The following is a 7,151-nucleotide window of genomic DNA, read 5'->3' on the forward strand; positions in this document are numbered from 1 at the left end:
CCTTCACCTCTCACTAGTGTGCAGATGAGAAGGAGGGAAGCTGTGTATGTGGGTACCTGGATCCCTGCCTCCAACACAACCCAAAGCAGTTCTGAATCCCTGGGAGGATTCCTGGCAGTCATATGTTGCTGCTACAATTTGATTCGCACTGCAGCAGATGCTCAGGCAGTCTCACTCCCAGCAGTTGGGACCTGCTATGGAGATTTGATTATTTATTTAGTGCCAAATGTTGGTTTTTTGTTTAGCAAGGGGAAGGAGAAGATGCCCTGTGAATTCAGATGGGGGGAGAGCAGCACAAAGCAGTGCTGTTCCCCTTGGTGGGGATGTCAGGATTGTGGCACTATGGTGTCTAGAAACACACCTGACCCCACAGAAAACCCTGGTCTCCAGTGTTGCTGGGAAAAGAATGGGACTAGAGGTGAACACTGGACATTGCCATGGAGAATTCTGACCAGATCTCCTTGCTCCCCAGCAGAGGTGGGTGCACATCCTGTTGTCCATACAGGGTGTGTCTGTGGTGTACTGTCTCCCCGAGGGGGAGGTTTCTCTCAGCAGAGCCCCAGCTCTCTCCTCCCACCACTAGCTCGTTCACATTATTTTGCCTCACAAACTTGCCCCGTTGGCAGGTTGAATCTCATTTTCCTATTTCATATGGCGATCTCTCCTTGCAGCAAGTCTCCTCTGAAAATGGCACTGGTGTGCACCTGATGCCCTGTCCTTCCAAAGCAGCACTGAAGAAGCTAGACATGAGTGGATGTAAGATCAGTTCCTGCGGGGCCTTACCAGGCCCCTCCCCCAACTCTAGGACTAGTGTAGCCCATTGTCATGCAGGGTGTAAGGGTGCGAACAATGATCCAGACTGGGTAAATATGATGATAATGGCGCCCTGAGTAGGCTGCTGGCTAGCACCATGCATTGTGAGGAGCTGGTGACATCATCTAAAAGGCTGAACTGGCCAATCAAAACATAGCTTGGGAGGGACAATAATTGTCCCCAGCCAGACTCTAGTTGGAGTGAATGTTGCAGTAAACGTTGTGAGACACTGTCCTAAACTCAGCATTTGTGGGGCTTGACTCTGACCTCCCCCTGTTGTAAATCAGGAATAGCTGAAGTCAAAGGAGTCACCCCAGGGTGAGAGGAGAACCCAGACCCCATGAGAAGAGATGGGGTCCTCTGACCAAGAAGGGGAAGAGCATCTTTGGACTCCAACTTGCCAACCTAGTGAGGAGGACTTTAAACTAGGTTCAATGGGGACAAGTGCCAAAAGCCCACAGGTAAGTACAAAAAAAGATGACTTTAATAGGGTTAAATTTTGGAGGAGGACAAGGAAAATTACAATAGGGTCAAAGAAGCAACAAGATGGAAATCAGTGGGGGAATCCAATCACTATATCAGATGTCTGTACACAAATGCAAGGAGTATGGGGAGTAAACAGAAATAGCTGGAAGTGTTAGTACATAAGCAAAATTATTATTTAATTGGCATCACAGCGACGTGGTGCAATACGGATATAGAGAGGTATAGCTTCTACTACTGGTAGAGGGGGGTAGAGCTTGTTCAGAAAGGACAGGCAGGGGGAAAGGGAAGAAGAGGACTTGCGTTATACATAAAGGATATATACACTTGTTCTGAGCTCCAGAAGGATGTGAGAGGCAGACCAGTTGAGTCTTTGGATAAAGATAAAAGGGCTAAAAATAGGGGTGATGTCATAGTGGAGGGGTCTCCAATATACCAACAAGTCAAGAAGAGGTGGATGAGACATGTCTAAAACAACAGAAATATCCAAAACATAGGAGCTGGTAGTAATGAGGGACTTCAGCTACCCAGGGATCTGTTGGGGAAGTAATACGGCAAAACACAAAATCTCCAGAAATTTATTGGAATGCATCAGGGATAACTTTTTGTTCCAGAAAGTGGAGGAAATAACCAGGGGGACAGACATTTTAGACATGATTCTGACCAACAGGCAGGAATTGGAAGCCAATCTGAAGGTGAAAGGCAATTTGGGTGACAGTGATCATGAAATGATAGATTTCACGAGCCTAAGGAAAAGGAAGGAGTGAGAGCAGTGGAATAAGGATAATGGACTTCAAAAAAGATGAGTTTAACAAGCTCAGAGAAATGGTAGTTGAGGTCCCAAGGGAAGAAAATCTAAGGGGAAAAAAGAGTTCAGGAGAGCTTGTCGCAAGGAGACAATATTAAAGGAACAACTGCAAACTATTCCAAGACAAAGGAAAGAGAGGAAGAATATTAAGAGGCCAATATGTTTCCATCAATTTAATGATATGAAAATCCAAACGAATCCTACAAAAGAATGGAAACATGGTCAAATTGATAAGGAGGAGCACAAAAGAACAGCACAATTATGTAGGGACAAAATTAGAAAGGCTAAAGCACAAAATGAGTTATATCTGACCAGAGACATTAAAGAACCTCTTCTTATTGCCTTTTAACACATTAGGAGCAAAAGAAAGATGAAGGAAAGTGTAGGTCCTCTATTTAGCAGGGAAGGAGAGCTAATAACTGATGACATCAAGAAAGCTGAGATACTTAATGCCTATTTTGGTTCAGTCTTCACTAAAAAGCTTAATGATGGCCAGATGCTCAACACAATTAATATTGACAACTAGGGGGAAGGAATGCATGTCAAAATAGGGAAAACAGGTTAAAGAATATTTAGATAAATTTGATGTATTCAAGTCATCAGGCCTTGATGAAACTCATCCTTGGGTACTTAAGGAACTAGCTGAAGCAATCTTGGAGCACTTAGCAATTATTTTTGAGAACTCCTAAAGGACGGGAGAGGTCCCAGAAGATCGGAGAAGGGAAAACATAATACCTATCTCTAAAAAGGGAAACAAGGAAGACCAAGGGAATTACATTCCAGTCAGCCTAATTTCAGTGTCTAGAAAGATACTGGAGCAAATCATTAATCAATGAATTTATAAGCACCTGGAGAATTGTAACGTTATAAGGAATAGTCATTATGGATTTGTTAAGAACAAATCATGGAAAACCAACATAATTTCCTTCGTTGATAGGATTACTGACCTAGTGGATAGGGGAAGCAGTAGATATGATAGTAAGGCTTTTGACACAGCTCTGCATGGTATTCTCATAAGCAACTAGGGAAATGTGTTCTAGATGAATTAACTATAAGATGGGTGCACAGCTGGTTGAAATACCGTACTCCAAGTGTAGTTATCAGTGGTTTGCTGTCAAGTTGGGAGGGCTGATCTAGTGGGGTGTCACAGGGATCAGTCCTCGGGCCAGTAGTAGTCAATGTTTTCATTAATAACTTGGATAATGGAGAAGAGAGTATATATAAAAAATTGCAGATGACACCAAGCTGGGAAGGGTTGCAAGCACTATGGAGGATAGGTTTAAAATTCAATATGACCTTGACAAATTGGAGAATTGGGCTGAAACCAGCAAGATGAAATTCAGTAAAGACAAGTGCAAAGTACTTCACTTACGAAGAAAAAATGAAATGCACAACTACAAAATGGGGAATTACCTTCTAGACAGTTGTAATGCTGAAAAGGATCTGGGGGTTATAGTGGACGATAAACTGAATAGAAGTCTTCAGTGTAATGCAGCTGCAAAAAAAAGCTAATATGCTTGTGAGGTGTATTCACAGGAATTCTATATGTAAGGCACAGGAGGTAACTATCCCACTCTACTTGATCCTGGTGAGGCCTCAGTTCTGGGCACCACAATTTAGGAAGGGTGTGAACAAACTGGAAAGAGTTCAGAGGAGAGCAACACAAATTAGAAAAGGTTTAGAAAACTTGACCTATGAGGAAAGGTTGAAAAAACTGGGCATGTTTAGCCTTGAGAAAAGAAGTCTGAGGGCCAACCTGATAAATCTTCCAATATGTGAAGAGCTGTTGTAAAGAGGATTGTGATCAATTGTTCTCCATGTCCCCTGAAGGTAGGACAAGAAATAACAGGATTAATCTTCAGGATTAAGGTTAGAATTTAGGGAAAACTTTCTAACTCAGGGTAGTTAAGCTCTGGAGTAGACTTCCAAGGGAGGCTGTGGAGTTCCCATATGTTAGGGGTCCCTCCCAACTCTGGGGTACAGATGTGGGGACCTGCATGAAAGACCCCCCAAAGCTTATTTCTACCAGCTTAGGTTACAAACTTTCCCAAGGCACAAATTCTTCCTTGTCCTTGGACGGTATTGCTGCCACAACTAGTGAGTTAGACAAAGATCAGGAAAAGGACCATTGGGAGTTCCTGTTTTCCCAAAATATTCTCCCAAGCCCCTTCACCCCCTTTCCTGGGGAGGCTTGAGAATAATAAACCAACCAAATAGGTAAACAAGGTGAGCACAGACCAGACTCTTTGGTTTTCAGGACACTAAAAACCAATCAGGTTCTTAAAAGCAGGTTATTTGAGCCTCTTAACCCCTTCCAGGTAAAGGAGGGATTTTATGGTACCCTTAGCTGTATGTTTGATGCCATCTTTGGAAGCTTTTTAAACCAAGTTGGACAAACACTTGTGGGGATGGTCTAAGTTTACGTGATCCTGCCTCTGTGCAGGGGGACTGGACTTGATGACTTCTCGAGGTCCCTTCCTGCCCTACCGTTCTATGACTATTTCTTTCCCTTGATTTATTTAAAATGGGATCCTGTGTGTTTGCCAGGAATTGTGCTTTGTAGACCTCATGCTGCCAATTGCTCCTGCCTCTATGGCCTTGCAGATGTCTATGAATCTGGGGGAAATGCGTTCTCTTTTCCCAGGCACACATAGCACTACAGAGCTGGACATGTGGGTGAGAACAGGGTGTATTTCTTTGTTTTACTAGTGACTGAAGTTGGACTCAGTGCACAGCAGCTGCCATGATCATTGCTTAAAATCATTATGGTTTGGACAATTGGGCCCACATCTGTTGCTTTCCAGCCTCCTACCACTTCCTCAGTCCTCCTGGAGTCTGAGACCCGATGTCCGTGGTGGCATAGCGAATTCACTGGCTGTTTCTGTTAATGCTCTGGCTGAATTTCTTCTGGAGCCGCTGACTGGTGGTGAATCAAGATCTCCAAATGTTCCCTGACTTGTTTTGTATCAATATTTGTTAAAGGCAGGTTTTGAAAGCAGTTTGGTGTAGCTGCTTCTGTACTAGTTCAGTACAGACATTGTATAGTCATCGCTGCTTCAGGGCTAGGATGGTGTAGACATAGGAAATAAATACAATGAAAAATAGCACCCACCCAGCCAGATCCATGCTGTTGAGTTGAGTTTAAGACCTAGTATCACTTGGAGTCAAGGAATTACTAAAGCATACATTTAACTTCAGCGCCTGGTAAATCTCTAGAACAATTCATGGAGGAATCCGTGTGTCGTCAGGATTGAGAGGTGGCACACAGAGCAGTCAAACAGGCTGAGTGTCTTTACTGGATGAGAGAGATGTAGGACATCTCTAGTTTAACCTAGTTTAAAGCCCACCTAGTGGTGACCTGAGCCCTGAGGTAAGTGAGGAAGTGGGATACCGGGAGGAAACACAAGGAGGAAGGTGCAACAGTGGGGGCCTCCTGATTCATACTGAGAGAGCAGGGCAATCGACTAGTTATTTTAGGTGCCTGTACATGATCACAAGAAGCCTGGGAAACAAGCAGGAAGAACTGGAAGTCCTGGCACAGGCACTATGATGTGATTGGAATAACAGACTTGGCGGGGTAGCTCACATGACTGGAGCACTGTCACGGATGGGTATAAACTGTTCAGGAAGGACAGGGAGGGGGGTAAGGTGGAGGAGTTGCACTGTATGTAAGTGAGCGGTATGATTGCTCAGAGCTCCAGTATGAAACTGGAGAAAAGCCTGTTCAGAGTCTTTGTGTTAGGTTTAGAAGTGAGAGCAACAAGGGTGATGTTGTAGTGGGCGTGTGCTATAGAACACCGGACCAGGAGGATGAGGTAGACGAGGCTTTCTTTGGACAATTAACTGAAGTTACCAGAACATGGGCCCTGGTTCTAATGGGGGACTTCAATCACCCTGACATCTGTTGGGAGAGCAACACAGCAGTGCACAGACAATCCAGGAAGTTTTTGGAGAGTGCTGGGGACACTTCCTGGTGCAACTATGGAGGAACCAACTAGGGGCCATTCTCCTCCTGACCTGCTGCTTACAAACAGGGAAGAATTGGTAGGTGAAGTAGAAGTGGGTGACAACCTGGGCAGCAGTGACCATGGGATGGTTGAATTCAGGATCGTCACAAAAGGAAGAAAGGAGAGTAGCAAAATACGGACCCTGGACTTCAGAAAAGCAGACTTTGACTCCCTGAGGGAACTGATGGGCAGGATCCCCTGGGAGGCTAATATGAGGGAGAAAGGGGTCCAGGAAAGCAGTTTGTATTTTAAAGAACCCTTATTGAGGGCACAGGAACAAAGCATCCCGATGTGCAGAAAGAATAGCAAATATGGCAGGCGACCAGCTTGGCTTAACAATGAAATCTTCTTTGAGCTTAAACACAAAAAGGAAGCTTACAAGAAGTGGAAACTTGGACAGATGACTAGGGAGGAGTAAAAAATATTGCTTGAGCATGCTGAGGTGTAATCAGGAAGGCCAAAACACAACTGGAGTTGCAGTTAGCAAGGGATGTGAAGGATAACGAGAAGGATTTCTACAGGTATGTTAGCAACCAAAAAAAAAAATGGTCAGGGGAAGTGTGGGACCCTTACTGAAAGGAGGCAACATAGTGACAGATGTGGAAAAAGCTGAAGTACTCAATGTTTTTTTTTTGCCTCAATCTTCACAGACAAGGTCATCTCCCAGACTGCTGCACTGGGCAACACAGTATAGGGAGGAGGTAATCAGTGGTGAAAGAACATGTTAAGGATTATTTAAAAAAGCTGGACATGCACAAGTCCATGGGTCCAGATCTAATGCATGCAAGGGTGCTCAGGGAGTTGTCTGATCTGATTGCAGAGCCATTGGCCATTATCTTTTAAAACTCATGGTGATTGGGGGAGGTCCCGGACAATTGGAAAAAGGCAAATATAGTGTCCATCTTTAAAAAAGAGAAGGAGAACCTGGGGAACTACAGACCGGTCAGCCTCACCTCAGTCCCTGGATAAATCATGGAGCAGGTCCTCAAGGAAACCATTTTGAAGCACTTGGAGGAGAGGAAGGTGATCAGGAACAGTCA

This window comes from Mauremys mutica, chromosome 16, assembly GCF_020497125.1.
Source record: "Mauremys mutica isolate MM-2020 ecotype Southern chromosome 16, ASM2049712v1, whole genome shotgun sequence".
NCBI lineage: Eukaryota > Metazoa > Chordata > Testudines > Geoemydidae > Mauremys > Mauremys mutica.